The sequence below is a fragment of the Mus caroli genome, chromosome 8 (genome assembly GCF_900094665.2).
Source record: "Mus caroli chromosome 8, CAROLI_EIJ_v1.1, whole genome shotgun sequence".
NCBI lineage: Eukaryota > Metazoa > Chordata > Mammalia > Rodentia > Muridae > Mus > Mus caroli.
The window spans coordinates 5,895,432-5,922,467 of NC_034577.1; the positions used below are offsets into that span (position 1 = coordinate 5,895,432).

Here is a 27,036-nt window from a genome sequence, read left to right on the forward strand (position 1 = left end):
GACAGCATTTTCAACAAATGGTGCTGGCACAACTGGTTGTTAACATGTAGAAGAATGCGAATCGATCCATTCCTATCTCCTTGTACTAAGGTCAAGCAGAGGTTAATCTTGTCTCCACCCAGCAAGTGTGGAGACAAACCTCAGGGAGGCAGCACTACACAATGAAGGGAACTGCTAGCCAAGCCAAGGGGGCACACATAAGAAGGGATGAGCCTGGTGAGGCAGGTGCTTGCCACATGGCAGGAGATGCATCCTCCGTTGGTTAAATCTTAGGTTTTACCAATCCCATGGCAAAGAGACAGAAAGGAGAAGCATGGTGGAGGGGCAGACACACAGGAAAGCATCAGGATGCTAAACATCCATTAATGTCAATAACTCATGGCTTCTGTTCATCACCAGAGCATCACAAGGCAGGCTTGGTGTTAGAGAACACTGGGCAGAAATGGAGAGAGTTTCCTTACAGGTCCCAGGGTCTGCAAGCCCCCACCTCCCCTTTTGGCATGACCTGATATTAACATAATGTTTTTGTTACAGTCAAAGGTTTAGAGTTGAGTGGCAGCTTTTAAGATTCAGCACTGGATCTGTAATCCTGAAAAGAAAAAGAGAAGGTTATTATATGAGTTTGTTGACTTTCAGCACCTCTACTCTCTGTGGACACTGCCAGAGGTGCAATGGGGAGCCAATACTTCCATTGGTGAAAGAGGTGAGAGAAAATACTCTTGGGAGACTTCATGAAGTTTGTAAACTAGGCAGAGAGTTTGTAGACTTCATAGAGCATGTATACTAGATAAACAGTTTGTAAATTCAAGAACATAGAGAAATGAGCTTTATTAGAACATGGCCTACCTCTTATCAAACACTTTGCAAGCATGAATTGCTTTGAAGTTGACCACATCACAACCTAGAGCTTTTAATGAATGAATTGTTTTAATAAACAATGATAACTTTTTTTTTTAGAGTAAAAGATAAAATTGAACTCAAGATGGCACTGAAGATGGGATTGGCTGGTTAAAAGTGTAGACTGTTTATCCAGAGCATTCCACTTCGGGTCCAGGCACCCAAAGAAGGTGGCTCGCAACCACCTGTAACACCAACTCCATGGCATCTGGTGTCGTCTTCTGACTTTCGTTCACACTCTCACTCATGTGCAAAGCTTACCGCTACACACACAAATATGCATGATTAAAAATGACAAACCTAACCACTTAAATAAACAAACAAGCCATTTTCTTAGCATGCAAGAGGGGCCTTTTTCAGCCTGAACACAAAAGATAATAAAGGAGTGAGAATACTAAAACCTAACATTTCTTTACAGAGGCCTGTCTAACATTACACTGCTCAGGTCTTATGGAACCTCACTGATGGTCAGTGGAAAGTTTACGGGACATTTGCGTACCAAGAGCACAGCATAGAGGGACATCGAAGCAACACCAGACACCAGCACAGATTTCCTTCCACTGATACCAAAGTAAGCCTGTGTCCCTTGTGTGTAAGAAAATCCTTTCTAAGCCGTACCCACCATGCTCCAGACATCCTTTCTATGCCTGTGAACTGAAGTCTTGGATTTTGTAACCAAACCAAATGTTTAATTAAAAAGCGAAATGAATATTCCTTTATATCTCACGTCTTTCATCTCAACCCCGAGGAGGCAGAAGTAGGATGTGACAAGATGATGAGTTAAAAAGCAAAAAATCCAGACATCTCTAGAGATACACTAGTTTCTCATATATTCCTTGCCAGCACAACTGTGTGTCCCTCCAACAGGCCTGCTGTGCCCCCACAGAGGAACTACGGATGGATTTCAGCAGCCTGGGTGACTGACTCTTTACATAACATCTACTTACTTCCCTAATTTAACACACATCTCAGAATGCTTAGATCTAGCGCCTACTTCCAAGGAGACTGACAGACAGCATTCTGTGTGAGGACTGGGTGCCCCAGGCCCACTGTCCTTACCTCCCCCTAGGCCTTTTGAAACAAGATGCTTCTGCACATCTAATTATATGTCTGTTGCCAGCGCTCTGGATAAGGAGAACATCGATCTGCCTTGCACCCAGAAAATCTCAACAGAGACTCTGACAGCTTCTCTCTTTCACAAGCGTCCTGGAAGATCAGTCTGAAACTTCACCAGCGCTGCACGTTCAGTGAACGAAGCCTCCCTCGGCTCAAGAAGATAGAATTTAAAAAAGAAAATCAATGATCACTTTTCAAGTCTGTTTTGTTGCTGAGTAGATCAAAACCACTTTTAGGGAATTGGCTTCTTCCTTACTTCCTCGTTCAGGTGCCTCGTTCCTCTGAAATCTAGTTCAGTAGACAAATACACATCAGCTCTCTTCCCTCCTGCAGCCCTGGGCTCTGTCTCCAGCCTTTCCCATCACCTCAGAGCCTCCACTAAAGAAACACAGTGAGGTGGTCCACGCTGTCTTTATCAGGCAGTCACTTACATAGCATTTAGATGGTTTCCTGGATTATCCATACTGCCTGTGACCGCTGTGCTGCTAACAATTGGAATTAAACCATCTGTCCATGGAACTTTCTGCTGACTCTAATTTGGCCCAGTTTTTCTTTGGAGGATTCCAAATTCATTGTCTTTGAATGAATTGGGTATTGAGTTACACTGGGTTGTGCTGTTGCCACAACTTGCCAATAAAGGTCTTTTTTCTTTTAACTTAAAAAAATTGGAGTATTCTGCTAGCAGCCTTCAGTTGAAGATGTAGAACTCGCAGCTCTGCCTGTGCCATGCCTACCTGGATGCTGCCATGCTCCTGCCTTGATGATAATGGACTGAGCCTCTGAACCTGTAAGCCAGCCCCAATTAAATGTTGTCCTTTATAAGAGTTGCAAAAAAAAATTGTATATAATATACTTTGATCATATTCTTCTTCCTCCTCCAACTCCTTCAAAGTCTCTCTCCTCTCCACCCAACTTCATGTTAGTTTTGTCTCTAAAAAAGTAAGAAAGAAATCAAACTAAACCAAAACAGAAAACAAAACAAAACAAACAAAAAAGTGCAAACAATAACACAGCAGGGGCTAGTTGTCTGGTTCTGCACTATCCAAATTCCAGGTCATTTCACAAGCACTGTTGCTTGCCTGGTACAGGGAAACAGCCTCCTAACTTGCTGGAATATCCCTCCTAGGAAACAGGTTAGCTAAGCCTAAGGCACTGCCTGTACAGAGCCTGATTATTTTCTAGAGCAGTAAATAGTTAGAAAATGCCCTGCTTTGGACTTGGGAGGCCCTGGGGCATATGGTGACCTTTTGTTAGTAGGGTCTGTCATTTTCATTATTAGTGAGATCCATGCTACATGTCCAAGCCCCTTACTCTCCAGGAGAGCTTGCACACACAAAGGATGGGGGGAGCTTCCTTGATTGAAAAACATCACCCAGGTGAGGTGGTCTCCTTTCATTCCTAAAGGTAATATGTGGTCTGTGAAATCACACAGAAGAGGCCCACCTGAGCTAGCCCCAGTTCTCCTCACCATCTCTTTCTATGCCAATGCCGATTTTATAGTTTACCTTTATAACACTGTGTTAAAACATCATAACCAAGGCAACACAGGAAAGAGTATAATTCCACTTAAGTTCCACTGCTGAAGATCCATCCATAGAGCTATTGGGCCTTTGGGTAGTCTTAGGGTCTTCAGACATCCCCGTTTGGTTATGCACATAGAAGAGGTGGCTCTCGCTAGAGACATAGGGAGGATGTCCAATAGATGAAGTGCCATCTAGACTTTGAAGAAGTAAACTATTTACTTCTACTTCATTTTTTTCAAAACTTTAGTTGACTCTCCATAATTGTGTATGTGTATGAAGTATGCTGTGGCATTCCAACGCACAGGCCAAAGTGCAATGATTACATTTGATTACAATTAATTTGCATAATTGACATATGGACAACCCCAAACTTTTACTCCCTGGTGAGAGTATTCAAAATCCTGGCCTGGGTAGGCAGGGACAGATCAGCAGCTGGGAGTGTTCACTGGCTTTTCAGAGGCTCAGAGTTCTAGTCTCAGAACACAGAAATGCCTGAAGGTCCAGATACGAGGGAACCAACCCCTCTGGCCTCAGCAGGCACCTGCACTCACGTGGCATACGCTCTCTCTCTCTCTCTCTCTCTCTCTCTCTCTCTCTCTCTCTCTCACACACACACACACACACACACACTCACACACACTCATACAAACACACAAACAAAAATACATCTTCAACCACCTGTCTACTTCTTTTGCCATATACAGTATATACAGTGTATATACAGTGTACATACAGTGTATATACAGTGTATATTCAGTATATACAGTATACTGTGGCCAACAGCATTGCTGTCCTGTTGTGTAACAGAACTCTAGAACATTTTACTTCCTGTACCTTTGCACCCATCCCCCGTGAGTCCTCACTGTTTCTCCCTACTGCCCTCCATAGCCTCTGAGAATCACCATTTTTGCCTCCCTCCCTAAAAGACCAACATTCTCAGATGTCACAGTGAGACCATGAAGAGTTTGCCGTTCTGCTCCCTACTCATTTCTCCTAACACGGTGTATCTGAGACTCATCCAGAATGCTTCCATTCAGGATTCCATTCACTGTACAAAGGAAGACTGCATCATTGTGTCCATACACCAGGAAGACTGCATCATTGTGTGTCTACACCAGAGCATCTTTATGTACTCATCCCACCACAAGCACTGAGGCAGATTCTGCCTCTCACTCAGGGTGGACAGAGCCATGGAGGGTGGATAACGTCGTGAGGCAGATGTCTCTAACACACACTGGTTCCCTTTTCCTCCCCTATGTGCACACTATCAGGTCAGCTGAGCCACTTGACAGTTCTATTTTTAGTTTCCGGGGGAACCTCCATTCTGTTCCCGATAGTGGGTGTACCAATTTACATTCCCGCCAACAACATTCTCGTAAACATTTGTTATTTCTTCTATTTTTGTCAGTAGTGATTTTAGCTGGGCTGAAATGATGTATGGCAGTTCCGTCTCTCCAGTGATTAGTGGTGTGGAGTGTTTTAAATATGCCTGGTGAGAACTTGTAAATCTTCTCTTGAGAAATGTCTCTCTTAACATATTTATTGATTTGACAGTTTACTGAGGTTGCATAGGGAAGTTTCACCTCTTCGATGATTTACATCAACTAAACTCAAATATTTATGTGCGAAAGGCCTATGCAGCTCCTATCCCTGAGGCAGAATTTAGTTTTCATTCACACACTGCAGATGGTGGGGACCCAAGGAGACTGTGGACTACAGATGGCTGTGCACCTCTGTTCACAGAGAGGATCTGTGCAGTATGGGGGGCAGGGAGTAGAGGTGCATCTTCATATCAGTAAGTTATTGTTTATTGCAATAAAGTCAAAGAAAACTAACCTGAAATCTCATTTCCTCAAACTCTCCATTAAAACATTCAAATCCATGTACATCTATATACACTTGTAAATGCTTATATGTACAGTTTTTGGAGTGTGTGAATATGTGTAAGGCATGCATATGTGCATGTGTGTTCATGTGCATGTGTGTGAGCACAGGTATGCATGCACTATGGAATATGTTCTAGAAGTACAAATGCTAAGATGATTTTATATAAATTGACATAGACCAGAAGAAAGGCATGTCAAGACATATTTATAAAGATTTATTTATTTTTCTTTTATGTCTATGAGTGTCTGCATGTGTGCATGTGTATTGTACCATATGAGTTCCTAGTGCCCATCAAAGCCAGAAAAGTGTTTTGAAGTCTTTAGAACTGGGGTGCCAGGTGGTTGTGGGTTACCATGTGGGTGCTACAGCTTGAACCCCAGCCCTCTGCAAGAGCAGCCAGTCCATAACTGATGGGCCAGATCTCCAGTCCCACTACCTAATATTTTTGAGTCAGAAAAGGTTTTATGCAGTCAAAGCATTGACCATGTAATATGCACACACACATATGTATATATCTGTACTTACACTTACACATGAAAAAATACATTCATTCTTTTCCAATTAAAGAGTACCTTGGTCAGTATTTTATGTTTTACATTGGTGATTTTGTGTAGTGAGTATACATTACTCTTGCGCTTTAAAACAAAACACCATGATATCGAGCAGGCAATGACTTCACGTGTTTGGAAAGCTTGAACTTTTGGAAGTAGGGTATTTTCAGGTCGATTGCTCTCCGTGGATGAAACTGGCCATTGCTCTGAGGAAAGTCTCCAGGAGGTTCTGAGACTTGGCAGCTGGTGTGGGTGGATAACCTCCTGTGCTCGGTAAGGTGCGTACTGTATGGCTACAGGCTTTTACTGTAACCACAAAATTAGAATTTTAAAATAGTTGTGTTATATTCCTTCCTAAAGTAGTTGATGTGAGGAACTTCAAACTAAATACATTTTAGTGACTTTCTAGTCATTGATGTTTCATTGCTCTTTGTAAAAATTAAGCCACAGCCAGGCAGTGGTGGTGCACGCCTTTGATCCCAGCACTTGGGAGGCAGAGACAGGTGGATTTCTGAGTTCAAGGCCAGCCTGGTCTACAGAGTGAGTTCCAGGATATCAAGGGCTACATAGAGAAATCCTATCTGAAACAACAAAAAACAAAGAAAAAATTAAGCCCCATGTCTTTATGTCTTTGTAAGAAAACAGTTTTTAACAGAGCCTTTTTGAGCTTTCAGGGCAGTAACACATGGCCAAGATGAGATGGGACATAGCTGAAAAGCTCTGAAACTTGAGAGTTCAGGTGTTGGCTTGATCACAGTGAGGGTTATGACCACAGCAGTCAGTGTGAAGGTAAGAGTCATGCAATTTTTGCTGTGTGAACTTATTTAAATGACCAAACCTGGATATAATGTGATGCTAATATGATTTTCAAGATCTATTGTAATATAATTGTGTGAGCCCAAGTGTGCATGTGTGTGTTGGTGAATACAGATGTGCAGGGTGCCCTGGTGTACGTGTGCAGAACAAAAGAAAAAAATTCAGCATCTAATTCTCTCCTTCTACTCTGAGGCTGCCTGGGATTGAGCACAGAACCTCGGGCTTGCTTGCCAACTGCTTTTACCCACTGAACCTTCGTGCTAGAGCCTGATCATGACTCGAATTAGTAGGAAATTACTAATGATTTGTTATAGGTTGATTTCATACATGTATACTTCTGGTTTAGCATTAATTATGGCAGAGCAAACCATAATCAGTGTATCAGTTGTGTGCTGCTATCTGAATGAAGCAGAAGCAGCTCATGGCCTAAAACAGGGCTCTCCCAGGGTCACCTTGACATTATTCAAGACTTTTTAATGATCAGTCATCCTGGAATATTTTGATTTTCTTCTAAAACTTTTCAGGGAATAAGAACAAATCAGTGTAATGGGAAATCTGTGCATGTGGGACTGGAATGTAACTCAGTGAGCTCTGGCCATTTAAGCATGAGGTCATAAGTTCACTTCCCAGGAATCCTGAGACATGTGAAGTGCAGTGGTGTGCATCTGCAGAGACTGGAGGACTCCGGGGAGTTGCAGAAGACAATAGAAGAGACAAGTGGGCAGGAGGCAGTGGTTGGTCCTCATATTTGAGTCTATCACTAGACTATATTGTATTTAGCTCTTGGTTTCCTATATGAATAAAGTTGCCAATTCCAATGAAGTGTCTGGTACTCTCTGGTCCTTTGTTTCCCCTCTATTTTTATTTATATTTTAGACCCAGTCTCTCATGCAACAGGACAGACATCAAGCGCATGCTTTTGCTTCCCCGGTGTTGGGCTTACAGATGTGCACCCCTGTGTCTCAGGCTCTTGACAGTAGGTTTACTGGGGATTTCTCATGGTCATCAACCTTCTCTATTTAGCCAGTGTTTGGAAGGTGCTCTTGAAGACCTGTGGCATGATGAAAAAACTAACCATATTCATACGCTGATCTTATTTTAGAAAATGATAAAACAGAAAAAAAACCCCACAGGTGAATTACTTTTTTCTCTCCTGTTCAGTCAAATGGACACAAATAAAAGAAAGGAGGTTGGGGGAAGTCACGCACTTTGAAGAGCACTTTGACGTGATGCTCAGGCCGGAAACCACAGCCACTCAGGAAGATGAGGCAGAGGGATCCTAAACTCAGTCTACCTGAGGCACATGAGTGAGCCGCTACTTAGTGAGACTCTAAAACAAAACAAAACAAAACAAAACAAAACAAAACAAAACAAAACACGAAAGAGGCTGGAGATGCTGTCAGTGGTGAGGGATCCAGGGACCAATATCCAGTCTTGCTGCACAGACAATTACCTAACAGATGCAGACGGACTGGCGCTGTGCCAAGTCTACCTATGGGGCTCCATACAACGCCCTTCTGGTTTCCGTGATGACAGAATACTAGAGGAAGAAAGAGTGGAGAGGTGTGTGTGTGCCCAGGGCCCTGCACTCACCAACACCGAGGCTCTAGGAAGCAGGGATTCCAGACCTGCAGACAACAGCACGTTTTTGGAAGATGGATCAATTCAGTGGACACATGCAGGCTATGAAAAGTAACACATTAAAAAATATTTTAGGGTTCACAGTATGACTTCTGGGGTGGATCCCTTGGGGCCTGCCTGTGCACATTGCAGGTCACCTATGTGGACTCTGACCTTTCTCAGAAACAAAGACCGCACTTACTAAAACAACAGACAGTGATTATAAAATAAAATATGCTGGCTAATCCCAAGTCATCAGTCCATAAGTCATATAGATACAAGTAACATTTTACAGACTGAGAAGGTTGCATTTGTGTGTCTAGAAATATATATGCATACATATCAACATTTTAAAAAGTAGAAGCCATGAATTTGAGAGCGATCAAGGAGATTGTGCCTGGGAATGTCTGGAGTAAGGGAAGAAGAAAGGGGGGGATGTAATTCTATTTTAATTTTAAAATTTACTTAAAAATAAAAATAAAAAATAAAATATGCTATGGGTTTAACTAATTAGAAGGTGCAGGTTCAGCATGTCTGAATTCCCCATCTGCATCTGACCGTAGCTTTAACTATCTGAGCATACTTGGTTTTCCTACGTAGGAAATTTAAGAGATCAAATTAAATTCATATCCACACACGTGCATTCTGCCTGCAAAAACCAGTAGCAATATTACATAAACCTGATAAGTTTCAGCACACTGCCAGCAAGTAGATCATTTTAAGAACCCTGAAGTAGCCCTTTGATTTCTCATGGGTAGCAAATCACCAACGACTTTTAGAGGGATCTTCCTTACAGCAGGAGGAGAGCAGAAACAAGCTATTCTATTTACCTCATGCTCGGCTTGGAACACAGGGAGATGGGGACGTCTGGATCCAGCACCATCGCATTATCACTGTGGACTTCCTGTCAGAGCACTCAAGGGAATCGCCTAGCATAATCCTCAAACAGCCTAGGCAACTGCAGAGACCCTCTGCTGAGCCAATTAATACAAGTGTTCCTCCGGTGAGTGGAGAGGTGTGTGTGTGCCCAGGGCTCTATTAATTTATAAATCAACAAACAATCCAGAGTGCAACGGAAGCATCTAAATGGACAGTAATTTCTTTTTAATAAAAATCGTACTCATGTAGCTTCCATGTGTCCATGGGATCCCACTGGTGGCCATAGCTGCCAGGGAAACTGAGGCAGGAAAGTGTGCTAGAAACCATCTCCTCTGTTTTCGACAGGTATGTGTATGCTCAGCTAAATCCTTTACCCCATGACACCCTACAGTTTAACCAAGACCAACCATCAACATCTTTCACAATTGCATCCTTACCCTGTGTTTTGAGCCAAACATTGCCCAAAAAATATGACTGGAAACCCATCAACAAAGTCAGGTTTTGCTATAGGTACACTCTCAAACCATGTCAGCCCATCTCAGCAAGCCGCTTGCTTATCAAGTGAAAATTCCATGATAGTGTTTCTAGATCTCCCTGCTCTGGGATCACCAGTCCTAAGCATGGGAAGCCAGAACTTTCCCTGATCACCAGAAGACAGGACTTGGCTTATATCCCTTGAAGTTCATAAAATGCACCGTTGGCTGCTCCTGTAAGGGTCAGTTGGATTTGTCCTGGGCTGTTGCCAGTAACAGTGAAAAATAAGCTTTGCCTGGGAAGATTCAACCACCTTCTGGATTTGGAGACAGATTTGGGAAAGGCTACTTTCGGCTTCATGCCCCACTTCCTGTTTCCAAGAATTCATTCTTTACCCTGCAAGAATAGCTCAACAAGGTCTATAAAACCCAGACTGGACTTGAACTCACTATGTGGTCCAAGCCAACTTCAAATTCCATCTTCCTGCCTCTATACTCCTTAGTGATGACAGCGTGCATCACTGTGATGGCTTCCCCATCCCTTTGTGATGAAGTTCTTTTCCTGGCCCTTTGACAGCTTTATAAGCTAAAAAGGTATTTCCCAGAAGTCCCTGGGGGCCCATCCTTCTGTCTATTAAATCTTCTAGAAATATTGACAGGCTGGGTCTCAGCATCTCAGAAAGCAGAGATCAGATTTCAGGACTCCCTTGCTCCCATTTCTGGGGTGCCTTCTATGAAAGAAAGTGTCCTTTCTTCAGGGAGAACAGTCCCCAGCTCCATTCCTCAGCCTTGCTTGCACCCAGCTCAGAGTTCTCTATCCCTGCTGGGCAGAGGTGACTTCCTGCTGGGCCCTGGCCTCATTGCCTTTTCTAGGAGTGATGTATCCAGTCACCAGGCTGTTTCCTGGTGCAAGTTTTGCTGTGTCATGCTCTTGCATGGAGTATGCAGACAAACTGCATGTTCTTGCATGAAAACATATTTTGAGTGAAACACTATCTACAAAATTCATACTTTCTTGTTGACAGTCATAAATATGATTTTTTACAGCAGATTGAAGTTTGCTTCTGCTTATATTTCAAATGATCCAAAACATGCTTTAGATAAAATTGTTTACCAATACTGTTCAGTGCATGGAGTCAGGTAAAGGACCCAGGAGGACACAGGATTGGTGTTTCATTGTTCAGTGTCAGGCATTGTTCATTGTTTACGTACATTTGATATTCACAAAAAGCTAATTTCAATTACAAAATACAGATGCTAAATCCCAAATAAGACAGTGAAGGGGAGAGTAGGTCTAAGGTCACAGGAAGAAAAAGCTGCATGGGGCGGGGGGGGGGGGGGCGGGGGGCGGGGGGTTCAGGAAGCAGTAGAGGAAGGGTCTTGCTCTCTGCCCATGCTGGCTTGGAACTCCCTATGTAGCCCAGTGTGGTCTCCAACTCATGGCAATTCTCCTGTATCAGCTTTCCCAGAGGCTAGATTATAGGCTTGAGCTGATACACCCCTCTGATCGACTTTGTTTTTCTACTTGTACTTAAATCACTATGCTCTCTGTCTTCTTCTCACCATGCTTTTTATTTATGTGAATACAATGTTATTTACGTGTGTGCAATGTTTTCACTCCACAACTCTTTTTGCTTATCTAGGACAAATAAACAAAATAAGCCCTTTTATATTTTCAATAAAAAGTTTAAGATTCCTTTTACTTTGCAAAAAAAAAAACAACAACAACAAAAAAAAACCCAGCTCACCGAGATGTAAGCTTACCATAGAGCTATATTAGATATTCAAAGCATCTGTTTGCAAAAATATACAGAATCTTTAAAAACCAGCATGACCAGGCCAGATCCTAAGATAAAATTCTTTCTTATCCTTCTCGGCTGAGTTAAGTTTAGAGGGGTCTTGGGCAGAGCTACTGGCAAAGCCGGTGATGCCTTTGCTTCATATCAAAGTCCCTTTTTAATTCAAATGATGTGCAGGTTTCAAAGGCATAGCTCCCCTGCCAGTCTCTGGCTTCTCTAAAAGGTCCATACAAACCAGTTTTAAATCAAGTAAGGAGAAGCTACCCCAATTCCCTCACACACTTTTTGCTCCCCCAGACCTGGCCCCCTGATTTTCAAAGGATGCTGGGTAGTTGAAGCATCTTGTATGTGCACTGCCAAGTCTCTAAACATGAAAACTTCTGGTGTTATAGCTAAAAAAAAAAAATTATCTCATAATCTCTCTCCACTCTTACCCTCACAGACCATCAAGTAGGACCATGCAAGGCAACTCCTTTGGTTTCACGTGATTTTGTCCCTTGGATGTTCCTTCCCTACAGAGCTCACTGAGAGATACCAGTCAGCAGCACACACTCTGTCCACCTGCTGAATGGCGCCTTTGCTTTGTGATGATTAGGAAGCACAGGCAGTTGCTGTAACCCAAATAGCAAACAGAGTTATCAACGAGATCTGTTCCAGAAAATTACAGGAACTGAAAAACGGTGAAGCTAACGTGTCCTTCCCTATTGTAAACATCAGGAAACAAAAACAAAATGCAAAAAACAAAAACAAAACCCAGTCTTTCAAGCTGGATGTTGAAAGAAAAAAAAAAAAAGAAAAGTGACATATATATATATATATATATATATATATATATATATATATATATATATATATATACCAAATTGCATGAAGGTAAGGAAGGTATTTTGTATTTAAAGAAGCCAGGAAGTAACTAGTGGCCTTTCAGAATCACATGCATATCTTCCACTCCTTTTGGTCTCTGTGAAGGAGGATGGGGTGGGCCATGTGGTGGTAACCTCGAAAGTGATGTGAAATTCAAACAAATTTAGACTCAAGGAATTTGGTTTCACAAAAGAACAACAACAACAACTGAAAAACATCTCATTATCAGAGGGGTTACCTTTTCATCATCTGAATACGGAAAGATAAGCAGTCTTAAGTCAAGTGGGATGACAGAGCGCTCACATGTGTAGCCCTGGGAAGCTTATTATATATTTTCGGACCAGAGGTCAGGCAAGGCTGACTGAATGGACCAGGGCTACACAGCTAATGAGTGGTGGGTGAGCTGAGATCTGAACCAAGGCATGCTGTCACAGTGCAGACACTGCAGATGCCCGCCTCCCTGCCGCTTCAGCTTATCATTAACTGAGTCATTCTTTCACCCAAGTCTCATTATTTTGTCATTATATAAATCTTCCTAGCATATCAGCCTCACGGTATTCTGACTTCACTAAAAATCATATAAAAAATTACCACATTTGCGGGATGAATTGGGCCCGAAGTACATTTATACTATAAGACAGTAACATTTTTATTCTGGACCAAAGGAAAAATTTTAAAGAATACAAATAATGATAACATGAGATCATGTGATTACTAAAATTCTGATGAATTTTTTTTTCACTGAAAGTGGTATCCCTGTAGAATGCCTACATTTAAACAAAATACACTTATAAAAGCTTTTTTAAAAAACTCCTTTGGTTAATATTATTGTGTTAGAAGTGCGGCTTGAGACAGACCACACCAGGCCAAAGAGCTCCATGTGATGTTTATTGTAGGAAGAAAAGGCAAAGGTAGCTGCGGAGAAGGAGGAGGGGAAGAGAGAGCCAGGACTCGGAGGGGTCTTCTTTTTATTTGGATAGTGATGTAGCTGTTCACAGGTGAAGGTGGGAGGTGAGCCAAGTGGATTCTGGGAATATGGTGGTGGTTGCCTTGGCAACAGATGTGCCAGTCACTGTCACCTAGGTGTGATGTCACTGGGTTCAGAGCCGATCCTGGTATCAACAAATATCACTATAGTCTGTTTATAAAAAAAAAATGTCAGAAGAAAACATGAAACTAGAAAGCTTGCATCATCTGATGCAGAACTACAGTGTACGTTACAGTGAAGGTGAAGGAAGACTTGGTCTTCCCAGCCATTCAAGGGGGACTAAGTCCTCCCAGCCAGCCACAGGAGTTCTAGGGATACACCTGTGTTTTGAGGCTGAATATTTTGTGATAAGGTGAACCTAATCTGGAAGTCTCTGATAACTGTGATACATTGAAATGCTGAGTCACTTGTGGTCACCAGTAAACACCTCAGTAGACATGACCAACAATACCTCACTCTTAGAGTTCTTCTGAACTTTAGCATAAGAAGCAAGGAAATCCAGCCTTGTGTCCCCTCACATTTCAGCATGTTATTATTATGTAAACACTATTATCTTAAGCCAACAAAGCATAGAAACAGATCCTCAGAGTTGAGTCTGTAGTTGGTCTTGTGATCCTGCATGGCATGAGCTCTGAAGCATCTATTGCATAAAAGGCTGTGCCCGGGAGGGAGGACAGGAGATGACTCTGACCTGCTGCCTGCAGTGCAGCCCAGGCTCCAGGGAGTGAGATTCTAAGGAAGATATGAGAGGGCTGGAAGAATAGATGGGCTCCATCTAATTCAGAGCTGGCAATGCTCCCAGAGGATGTGGTATTTGAAGGGCCACCAGGAGCCAAGATGTTTGGCTTCCTTTTCCCGTGTCATCTGACACATTCTTACCGAAGGACGCCATAGAATGTCAGGGGCCTGAGAAGGCAGAGATGCTGACATCATCAAAAATGTCCCACTGCTGGCAATTCTGCTCTCTGCACCAAGCCGGTTAACACAGTGTCATGATTAGTCCTGATATCAACATTCCTAAGCCATGGTGAAAGATATGCGAGCGAATACTAATCTATAATAAATGCATTCTGATTAAAAATAAACAAAAAAACACCTAGTTTACAAAATATATAAACCACCACAGCATGGAGAGCCCTCTCTAATCCTTTGAAGGCTTTGTGAGGAATAAACTGACTGCCCTTGACAAAGAGGAAATTCTGTCTCCAGGTGGAGGCCTTTGGACTTGTTTTTCCCAGTCTCTAGCTTGCTGACCTCAAGCTTCGGAGTGTTGGACCCGATGTCTCCACAGTTGCATGAGGCAATTTGCCTGCTGATCATGCTCCTCTGGAGAACTCTGACCAACCCAGTTAATGAGAGTGTCACACTTCAGTAAGAAAATTTCCATAATATACTTCTATGTGTACAGTGGAGAAGAAAAAAAAAAAAAAAAAAGAAGAAACAACACCCCAGGTAGAGTATAGGGACGATTCCAAAAACATAAAAGTCAGGAGGAGGAGAGAGAACCTGCACGGGATGCAGTTGTGAGTCACAGGACCTGAGAAAAGCCCCAGGCTTTTAAGCTGTTCAGTTAATAAAAATGGCACATTCAACATTGCCCAGTGTAATCACGGGAAGTGACCTTGAGCGTCTCTCGGGTGAACATGGGAAATGGCTGGAGGTCACATGTTCCAGAAAAATCGGGGAGCTTTTGACAGTCAAAGGATATGTGTAGAATAATCCCAAGGAAACCACTCTGCAAAGTTCCCTATAAACAATAATGTCAAAAATGAACTAATTGGCCAGGCCTATTGGTTCAGATCTGTAATTCCAACTGAGACAGGGGGGTGGCAGGTCTGAGGACAGCTTGAGCTACAGACCAAGATTAAATACAGCCTGTACAACTGAGCAAGTCCCTAGTATGTACAAAGTCTAAGGATCAGTTTCTAGCACCATAAAAAAATTATGCATCTATATGGCAATCTCCTTTCCTCTAAATGTGACACCATGTTCCTGCCTCAGATCAGGGTCCTCAGCCCTGGGGGACTTCCCTGGTTGCAGACTGGAGTGCTGTACCAAACATACTCCTGGAACCTGGCAGGCCTGGGAACACTCAGGCCCTCTGCCTCTGGGTCTTTGATGGGATTATGCAGTTGATAGCCACCTCCTCAAAGGCTGACTCTTTACCTGACCAAGCAGCATGCCTAGATAGGGCCAGGATTCAATATGGATCTTTATAGAAAGGAATAGGAGTTTCCACTTTACTCGGTGACCTTTAACACTGCAGCATTAAGGTTGCTTTGAGAAGGGTACGTCCAGCAATCGAGTGAGTACAAATAAGTTATATGAATGTCAAAACTGCAAATCTTTAGAAGGTAAAAAAAATCTATTTTAAGAATATATATATATATATATATACACACACACATATATATATATAATTTTATATGAATAATGAAATAATACAATTTTCAGAAAAACTCTTAGAACTAGGTCCTACTATCGCTTTATTTACAATGTTATGAGCGTTGAATTTTGCTTTATTCAGAGCCCAGGAGTAAACCCTAGGGAAAGTCATCATCAGCAAGAAAGACATTCAATCTACATCTCACCCTTTTCTACCAAGCTACCACAGCATGGGGAAGGAAGCCAAGCGAGCATGAGAAATCCATCACTTCTTATATCTTTTTGACAGACAGGAGATATCCAAACAAAGAAATACCCATCTACTTTTACTTTATTTCATACAGATCCTAGAAAAAAAGGCTTATTTTCTTGAATATTTTATATTCCATGAAGAATTGATCTGATTTTATGTCTGTGGTTCTTTTGCTGTATAAACTTTCTTTTAAAAAATTACTTTAGGGAATAGTCATACTTTCAATGAGAATACATCACATACAGAAACTTAAATCATTCCTTCCTAGTTTGAAACTCTCCAGAGAACAGTAGGAAGGTAAACACCAGGAGCTGCAGAGACCTCCACTAACCACCCTTTCATCCAGGTTCATAGAAAAGCAGGCAGAACTCAATAGTGATTTCACTAACAATAGACGAGAGTTCTCTCTTGTCTTTCTGGTCAGATCACTCAGCCCATCATCCAGGCAAGGCAGGCACAAAAGCTCAGGTCAGGGCCATAGGAGTCTCTGACCAGAACTGTTCACACCAGGGAACGACAGGAATAAGAACTCAAGGTGAGAACCCAGGCCAGGTTTAACCAAAGACACATCCAGTGGCCTGCTTCCTCCAGGGAGGTCCTACAGCTTAAGGTTCCCAGAACCACCCTAAAAGCACCATTCCCTGGAGACCACACTTTGAATCTCAGGAAACACGTTTTCCCTCATCTTTGTTCATCCAATACCATCCTGTGTAAATTTCCTTAGTGAATAGTTAGCTTTCAATTACTGTTTCAAAAAAAAAAAAACAAACCCTGCTACAAAGAACATATAAGGGCTTGTTTTAACTCAGGTTTAGAGGACTTGAGATGATGGGACCCATTGTGTGAGGTCCTATGATGAGGCTGCATCGAGACAGAAGTAATTAGCAGCCTGCAAACCACTCACTGGAGAACCTGGCAAACACTAGACTTAATAAAATAAGGAAAGAAAGGGCTGAGACCCCAGTCTTCTGAAGAACCCTCGCAGGTGCTGTCAGAATCCTCATCACTTCCCAACAAAACAACCTTAAAAACAAGTTTATCACCTTTCTTTGGAGGACATTTAAGATCCAAAGTATGGTCAGCGGCTATGTATCTAAATGCCTCAATCCTATGGCAGCTCTCCCCAGCATCCTGCAGGACAAACCCTACATTTGGCGCTGAGGTTACCAGGAAAAGACAGAGAGGTAGACCAGTGAGGTGGATCACATCCTGATACTTTGTTATTTGTTCAGTCTTAAGTAATAGGAGTTCAGAAAATAGCTCCTCTCTGGGCAGGCAAAAGCAGGGCTATATTTAAGTATTTATTGCCTGTGTCAGAACTCCATAGACCTTCCAGTAGAGAATATCCGCAGAGAATAGAGCATTTCAGGCAGTAATAATCTATTTGTAGTGAGATATGTTCTCAGTGAGATCACTATTGCTGAGTGTTTGTCTGTAGGGTATTTCTGGTGATCAAAGTACTTGACCAGAGGAACATGATGGGATATCAAATTCTACTTATGTTTTCCCTTGGTGGGACTTCCAAGCCTGATCAGAGTTAGCTCACCCAGTGCTGGAAATTTCTGCACATTTCCTAAGCATGCAGCCATAGCTTCAGTGCTCTGAGGTGCATTTCATGCCCAATGGTGACAAAAACATGTGGTCTTGCCTGTGTCCAGGTTCATTTGGCTGAGGAAGCACAGCATATTATTCCTGTCTCTCAGTGTTGGCCATTTAGTAAAACCTAATGACCTGCCACTTCTGATCGCACCTCTGCCAGCACAGTACTCAGGTCTTGATCACTTTTCTCTAATTTCCCCGCAACTCTAAAGCAGAAGGCATCTGCAGTGACACGCCCTCCTCATGCTTGTAGAAGGTGCTTAGCAGTTCTCTGCGAGCAAAAAGCAGGTGTACGGGGAGACGGCTTGTCTTTTCAAACAAGAACTATACCTCATTTCTTGGCAGTAGCACAGTCTCACTTCTTACGGACTCAGGTATTCAGCTGAGACATTGTAAAGACATTAGGGACTGACAGGTAGAGAGTTAACACTGGCCAAGTCACTTCTACCTCGGGAACACTCATTGAATCACAAATCAATGCTCATAAATCAGCAGTCTCCTGCACCTTCAAGATCTCATATAAAGAAATTTAAAGATAGATCTACTGGGTTGAGGAGATGGCTCAGTATTTAAGGACATTTGTTTCTTTTGCACAGGATCTGTGTTTGGCTCCTGGTACCTGCATTGTAAGGTGTGAATGCGACTTTACAATCATTGGTACTCCAATTCCAGTTCCTTCCTCTGACCCCCATGAACAGCAGGCATGCATAAGTGTAGGTGAAAAAAATCTAAATGAAAAAAGCTGGACCTACTTAAAATCTGACATTTTTTTGTATACTTGGCATACTTGTTCACATGGTTTCAAATACACATGCATGCACATACACACACAAATGCACACACATGTGTGCACATAGACGTTCTTGAATGCACTCACATACACACACTCAGACACACACACTCTCACACACATGCATACATGATCTCTCACACATGCACACATGCATAACTCGCACATGCTCATATGCACTCACACATTCATACATACATGCATACACACTTTCTCACACTCACACATGCACACACTCATACACAAGCACATACACACTCTAACACAATAACACACAACATTTACACACAAGTCACACACACATTCATGAACAGACACACACATTCATGCACATACATGCATATATACTTTCTCACACTCACACATGGGCACACTCATACAATGCACATATACTCTCTAATACACTCACCCATGTACACGCACTCTCTCTCACACATTCACATACATATATTCATGTGCATGAGCACACACACACACTCACACATATGTACACAGTCTCACAATCCACTCACACACATGCATTTTCACTCTCTCACACACCAACTCTAACACACACTCACACACACATTCAAACACATGCATACACACACTCTCACACATGCACACACTCATACACATGTATACACACTCTCTCACACATTCACACACATGCATGCGCATGTACACAACTCTCTCATATACTTGCACACTCATGCACACATGCACATGAACTCTCACACATGTTCATGCAAACACACCTACTCACTCACTCACTCACACATACTCATACACTCACTCACACAGATACTCTCACACATGATTGCACAAACATACCTACTCACTCACTCACACATGCACATATGCACATACTCACTCACACATGCACATATGCACAGGCACTCTCACACATATTCATGCACACACACTTCTCTTTCTCTCTCTGTCTCACACACACTTACACTTCTACATAATCTCACCTATGAGGATGGGAGAGGGAGGTGTATATGGGAATGGCCTGCTTGACTTCTGTTACTTTGTTTTAACAGAATTATATTGTTGAATAACCATGATAGAGCCGTGGACCAGCAAAGGCTCTGCTGTAAGACCCCATAATCCTTAACCCATGATCATTTTCCATGGATTTGTAAGCTATTCTGCCCTATGTGTCCCTATGTCCTGTATACCCTAGTCTAAAAAACCCAGCAAGTTCCATATTTAGACCCCAGTGTGTCCCTACAATGTAGTTCAAGTGCTGGGCACAAAGCTATGTGTTCCCAACAACTATGTACTTCCCATCATTGGGAGGCCCTTTACAGTCTTGCCCTGATGGCACACACAGCCAGAGTAACCATCTGCCCAATGGGTCACATCTGCTGCACTGACAGGACACAGTTTAAGACCTAAATGTCTAATAATAAGGCTCACCTAAAAAATACTGGCTGGCAAATACTAAAGAAGGCTTTGCTTTTGGTGTGTGTGTGTGTGTGTGTGTGTGTGTGTGTGTGTGTGTGTGTGTGTGGTGTGTGCAGGGATTTAAACAGTTAATCAGCATATTAAAGCATATGGAAGTAGAGAAGGCTTGAGGAGGGGGGAAGAATCATTAACCGCACTGGAGAGCATGCCAAACAAGATCCCAAGAATCTATAGAGACACAGGTTATTCTTACTACTATTGTTTGTTGTTGTGTTGTGTTGTGTTGTGTTGTTGATGTTGTTGTTACATCATGCCCAACGTATCCTATTCTTTTCCTCTCAATATCAAGGATGGGCCTGGGACTCACAGCATGTAAAAGCACCTGCCTCTGAGGTATGTTCTGATCCAGCTGTAGGAAGTCTTGTTGTCCTGAGTATAACCTGGCCAGAGCTTTCCATGCCTGGTAGGATGCCGAGGGGAAGCACCATGAGAGCTATCGTTCTGATTCTTCACTTCCTCTTTCTCGTCTGAGTTTATTGAGAAGCAGAAATTAATAACCATGGCTCATATGGGGTCTATCTCTCCAGTTTATTATGCAGGAACACAGGTCACCAAGTGGTCAAAAAATAACACAATGTTCTTGTGAGGCTGATGACAGATACTCAGTAGACTAGGCATAGCCCCAACTGTTCTGAAGATGACCCTTTCAGTCCTCTAGAAAGGTTCTAGCAGCAAAGGAGTCCAGCCAGGATTTTGAAAAAGAATTACTCTGATTTTTCAGAATAGAGCTATGCCCATTCTTATTCTCAACTTGGATGAATAACCCCACTCCCCAACACATGGAGAACCAATGGAGAACTCCTTAGGAGTTTACAAGCCAGGAGATGATGGAGATGGAGATGGAGATGATGGAGATGGAGATGGAGATGATGGAGATGATGGAGATGGAGATGGAGATGGATATACCTGCTCCTACAAAAGAAAGGAATACTATGTGTTTGTGACTATAATCCCAGCACTGGGAAATGAGACAGGAGGGCCAGGAGTTTAAGGCCAGCCTCAACTACACAGTGATTTTGAGGATAGCCTGGGCTACCCGATAACACCCCCCCACCTCCATGTCAAAAATGAAAAGGACAAAATAAGAAATTATCTTGAATTGACTCTTGGGCTAGAAAATGGGACCCTGATAAAGGAGGATAGCTTTATTTCCTGCCTTAAGATCACAAATGACTTTATCAGTCACAAAAGGAATGACATACACTGAAAGATCCTTACAGGGGATTGGCTCTGCCTGTTGGAGTCCAAAGGAGAAAGCAGACAAGGCGCAGAAGCCATGACTGTCACGCAGCACTCTGATGGAGGGGACAGAGGCGGAGGTCAGCAACCAAAAGAGGAAAAGTAAGAATTATGCCCAGGAAGATGAGGGTTCGTGAACAGAAGACAATGCTGACTATTCTACTACAGGTTGGAGGTACCACAGACTGCCAGAGTGAGAGGAAGACCAAGTCCCTCGGACAGGGATGGAGCTATTGGGACTTGACTGCTATTGGCCAGGCAGCCCTCTCTGCCCCTGCCTGCATCACAAGTGCAGTGGTCAAAGCAGAAAGGAGAGCCAGAGAGGCATGAAAACAACTCCATCTGAAGCTCTTTCTCAAACCCACGTCCCTCCCGAGTGCACCCCTGGTCAGTGGCCCCCAGCCCCACATCTACACCTGTCCCCGCTCCCTGTGTAAAGCCTCTCCTTTTAGAGCATGCCATAGTGTTCTGGCAACCACGAAATGAGATGGGAGTAGCGGACATTTAATTCCCACAAAGATTACTGAGGAAAAGATAAAGAGAAAAGAATTGTAAAACTTTTAAAACTACAAGTCAAAGTAATAGAATCATAAGGGAGCTGATTTTAAATGACATTTTCATTCTTCTAATCTTCTAATTATTGTTATTGTTGTTATTATTATTATTGCCATGTTAGGAAACACTAGTGAGGACATTACTGGGCTTCCAATATATTTGTCCCTTATTTTTGTTGGCTTCTCTTAAGTTTTCCCTGGGATGAAAATTGATGGCACAAAAACTTGTCTCTAAAGCTTACTTGTCTGCCCTGGCCACCCCTGCTTTGCAAACGCCTTCCCAGGTACCGCCTCCTCATGATTCTCTGTGTATGAGACTCAGTTCCAGGGCTCCCCTCCTTGAAGGTGTCCTCTCTGTGCCTCCTGGATGCCTGGTCTGCATTCTGTCCAGGACTGCAGAGTTTCCCTTGTTTCAGCACTGACTCAGGACCACACAGAAGTTCCCTAGTGGTATACCCTCCTCCCTCCCCACTTTAGTCCATTGCTGCCTGTGAAGAGGGTATTTTCAGAATAATGAATATACTACACTGAAACAGAACAGAGCTGACTCTGCTGATGGATGGCCATCACAAAGAGGCAACAATAGATATCCCCCTGGCTCTTTTGATTAAAAACCGGACCAATCAAAATTCAGAAAGAAAAGACACGCGATTTCATTTTCTTTGAGGGTAAAACATCTGTGACCAAAAAGAGACAGCTGTTGTAATGACTTCACAGTGATATTAATATGTAGAATAATTATGAAAAACAGAGCAATCTGTTCCTGAGAACAAGCACAGTCAAATGAGAATTTGTCACTGGGGTTTTATGTAATAGTGGACCATCTACCACCGTGTAACCTTGACTCTAGTTGATGGTACTCTCAAAGTTATGGCTGATACTTTATAGCTTTAGACTTCTGTAATCGTCTTCATATGCCCTCCCCCCAAAGACATTGCTATTTAAGTTTTATGGACAAAGAAAATTCATTGTGTTCAAGAGCTTTTCCCAAGCTGGGGCTAGATAGAAAATGGCAATGAAGATACAGACAAGGTATCTTCAAAGAATCTGAACCAGAAATATAATGCCAGAAAGAAATCATGCAGGGCTGGTGAGATGGCTCAGCGGGTAAGAGCACCCGACTGCTCTTCTGAAGGTCCAGAGTTCAAATCCCAGCAACCACATGGTGGCTCACAACCATCCGTAACGAGATCTGGCGCCCTCTTCTGGAGTGTCTGAAGACAGCTACAGTGTACTTACATATAATAAATAAATAAATCTTAAAAAAAAAATCATGCCTAGTAAAATGAACTTTGAGTCTCCCTACTTCACATAGGCTTTGAAAAGCAGATAGGAAGGCTCCTGGGGACATATAACCACAGCGGGATGCTCCATCCCAGTGTAGGAAGGTGCATGATGGAGAGAGCATCTGTTTACACTTCTCAAAGGCACAGGCTCCTTGATTTAGCTTTCACAAACATCACATATCTGACACATGGATTGTTGCAGAAGGATACACAAACAGGAATACAGGAAGGTAAGCGTTCTGGGGGCTGGGTAAAAGAGCATTACAGACAAACCAGGACTCTAGAACTGTGATTCTCAACCCCTCTGAGAGTCCAATGATCCTTTCATAGGAGTCACCTAAGACCACTTGCATATCAGATGTTGGCAAGAACATCATAGTCTTGGCTTCAAGGACTCTCTCCTTTTCTTAGCTACTGGACTGTTTTCTTGCCAACCTGCTGTTGACATCTGTGCTTGATCCAAAGTGATCCGTCTTTCCTGCCATCATACTCCAAGGGGAGAGACTTAAATGCACTATAATCTTGAATCCTAATGGTCTACAATGTCTATGGGCGATCCACTGTGCTTATATAGAGACTGTATCAATTAAATTTATAATGAAAGGCATTTTGATTCTGAAGATTTCTGGTAGTAAAAACAATGTTAGCATGACCCAGACACAGGAAAGGGCTACATGCCTGTGTTACTGCAATGGCAGTTGGGAGGATATGAAAGTCAGTGGAATAAAGAGGACAGCGTCAGCCCAGACCAGACTGCACCATGCATGGGAACACTTTACATTTGTGGGTATAGAGAAATGGGAGTGACTGAGTCTCACAGATCCTAAGACAGAAAACAGCTTCCAATTCCAGCCAAGAACCTGTCTCTTTTAAAGACACGAGAGGCTACATTTGTTTGCTCATACCAGAGATATGAACAGTCACACTCTTCACGATCCCGTTGTTCTGTGAAATGACATAAAGTTCCCTGAGCTGGAAGAGGTTGATGTTAAAACGATGGAACACTCTTGGGATGAGCTGATTCTGGGAGATTCTAACAGTTGGGGTCCCTTTTCTGTATGTAGATGTAGCCATTCATGCATGGCACCACCACTACCAAAATAATGGTCAGAAAAGTGCCTTCTACTTCTTACTTCCATTTTGATTCCAAAAATGAGGTTTTGAACAATCAGTTTAATTTCTTCTGGAGATGTTTTAAGAAGTTAATGATATTTTAAATGTATTCTTTGAGAATTATAATGCAAAGAATAGTGAATAAATACATTAACTCACCACCCAGCTCCCTTCAAACCTACTCCAACATCTTCCCCTCCCAACATCATGGCCTTTAAAAAAATACCTCTCTAAATCCCATTAGCAACTTCCATATATGTTGCCCATACACTGGAGCATGGACAACCAAGCCAAACGTACACCCCCAAAGGAAAGCTTCATTCTACCACCCAAGAGTTCAGAAGTGTGGCTCTTTATCTTCTTATGAAGATTTTTATGGGCTGGTGAGATGGCTCAGTGGGTAAGAGCACCCGACTGCTCTTCCGAAGGTCAAGAGTTCAAATCCCAGCAACCACATGGTGGCTCACAACCATCCGCAACGAGATCTGGCGCCCTCTTTTGGAATGTCTGAAGACAGCTACAGTGTACTTACATATAATAAATAAATCTTAAAAAAAAAAAATGAAGATTTTTATGAGGCCACCAGAAATATACACTTAAAATTGTTTACCATACCATGTCCACTGCAAATTAAACTCATATCATCTATGTATGAAATTTTCCGAAAGCACCAATGGAAATGCTGACAGTTTACCCTGAGATTATCAAGTCTTCACATGTTTTTAAATGCTGTGACCACTATACATCATGTTATCTCAGTGTGGTGCTGTAACAGTGTTATGTAAGTGGGGTGCTGTATACAGTGTTGCCAAAGTGGGGTGCTGTATACAATGTTACCGAAGTAGTGTGTTGTATACAGTGTTGCCTAAGTGGGGTGCTGTATACAATGTTACCAAAGTAGTGTGTTGTATACAGTGTTGCTAAGTGGGGTGCTGTATACAATGTTACTGAAGTAGGGTGTTGTATACAATGTTACTTCAGTGGAGCACTGTACACAGTGTTACCTCAGTGGAGTGCTGTACACAGTGTTACCTCAGTGGAGTGCTGTACACAGTGTTACCTCAGTGGAGTGCTGTACACAGTGTTACCTCAGTGGAGTGCTGTATACACTGTTACCTCAGTGGAGTGCTGTATACACTGTTACCTCAGTGGAGTGCTGTACACAGTGTTACCTCAGTGGGGTGCTGTGCACAGTGTTACCTCAGTGGGATGCTGTGCACAGTGTTACCTCAGTGGGGTGCTGTGCACAGTGTTACCTCAGTGGGGTGCTGTATACAATGTTACCAAAGTAGGGTGTTGTATACAATGTTACCAAAGTAGGGTATTATATATAATGCTGCCTAAATGGGGTGCTGTTTAACCTCAGTGGCTCCATGTTACAAGAGGCTGTAATAAGGAGTCACATATTTGATAGGGCACAAGCTTTTATTCTAATGGATTGAAAGCTGAAAACCAAAAATATTTCTGGAAAGTGAAGAATAGAGTAGCCTTAACTTCTATATTAAGCATGTAACTTATTAAGGAATCAGGCTTGACTTTATAAGTTCATATTAAACCAAGGGCTTAATTTTTTTCCTGCAGAAAGCCTGGTTTAAATTATCAAGCTTCCTGGTGTTTTGGAACGTTTGCTATTGTCTACCATCTTAGACATATGTAGGTGGAGTGATGGATTTGTACAAGCAAAGGTCCAGATTGACAAACAGCTGGTCATCAGCTCAAGTCTGGGGACACAAATGGACAGATGTGTGCAGTACAGGAAACTCAATCTGATGAGCTAGAACCTTGCTGACGCTACTCACAAAATCCCAGCTACCTCATGCATGGGAGCCTTTGCTGGAAGCTTGTTCAGTTTGGCAACATCACACTGCCCCAGGGGCCAAAGCCTCAGCACTGTTAGCTAAAGGAAAATTGAGTTCAGACGCATTTCAGTGTCCTTACAAAGAAGAGGAGTCATCTTAAAGGCCACATCAGGGAGGGGAGACTGCCTAAGGAAGCTGAGACATGCCCTGCTTGCCCAGCAAAACATCAGGTGAAGAGCACTCTGCGTTTGACCTTTAATTTTCACATGCTGATAATATCATCTAAATCAGGCCTTTTTTTTTTCATTTCCATGATTCTTATATCTATGACTCTTAAGAATATATTGCATATGCAACCTACAAACACAGTCAACATAGTTCTTTAAAAAAAAAAAAAAAACTAGGTTGTTTATATCCAAGAATAGCAAAGTATTAAATGTGGTAATAGCTTAATTGCACATATTATTTGGCTAGTTGGTTTCACGGTTATTTACTGTTAGCTAATCTTAGTATTATATTGCTTAAATTATGACATGTACTTTAGAGAGAAGCAATAGCATAACATTAAATAAACATTTGTGTTTCATATTTCGTTCCGGCCCCAGCTCATATGTGCATAAATATTGTATAGTATTACATTTTGTTTACCTACTGTGATTGTTTGCATTGTGTCTTGAAGAGTGCAGTCACTATGGTTACAAGCTTCCCAGGCACTTCCAGAGTCTCTCCTTCCCTGTGATGTATACACACTTCAAGACGATTTAGGATTCATGTTCAAGGACATGCCAATAAAGGCATTTTGTTTTGTTTTGTTTTATTGTTTTTGAGACTGTGCTACACTGTGCAACACAGGCAGACCTTGAGCTCTCTGTGCAACAGTCTGTCTTCAACTCATAGGAATTCTACTGCCCCAAACCCCTGGATGACAGGATCTGGCTCCCATAGAGGCTGGTTTATCAAGAAGTCAAATGATTATTTTGTATGTCTCCATCTGGGCTACGGCTTTGTGGTCATTGGTATCCCTCAGAAACACTTGGCTTTGGGGTGTATCAGACCTCACAGATGTTTATGCACAAATTGTCTATGTTTGTTCAAATAATCCTGATCAAATGAAGACCAAGAGCTGATACCAAGCAATTTCTCATACATACAG

At 42.4% G+C, this 27,036-nt stretch overlaps 1 protein-coding gene and 1 long non-coding RNA gene across 3 annotated transcripts in view; both read right to left on the reverse strand.

The window, feature by feature from the left end:
* Positions 1-27,036, reverse strand: part of Fam155a (family with sequence similarity 155 member A) — a 533,107-nt gene that overhangs the window by 203,680 nt on the left and 302,391 nt on the right. The gene's annotated exons all lie outside the window — the stretch shown is intronic.
* The window catches only part of LOC110300456, a 125,379-nt gene continuing 109,663 nt past the window's right edge, over positions 11,321-27,036 (reverse strand). The window contains exon 3 of the long non-coding RNA XR_002378570.2: positions 11,321-11,953. This is a non-coding gene — a long non-coding RNA (uncharacterized LOC110300456). The remainder of the gene's footprint in view (positions 11,954-27,036) is intronic.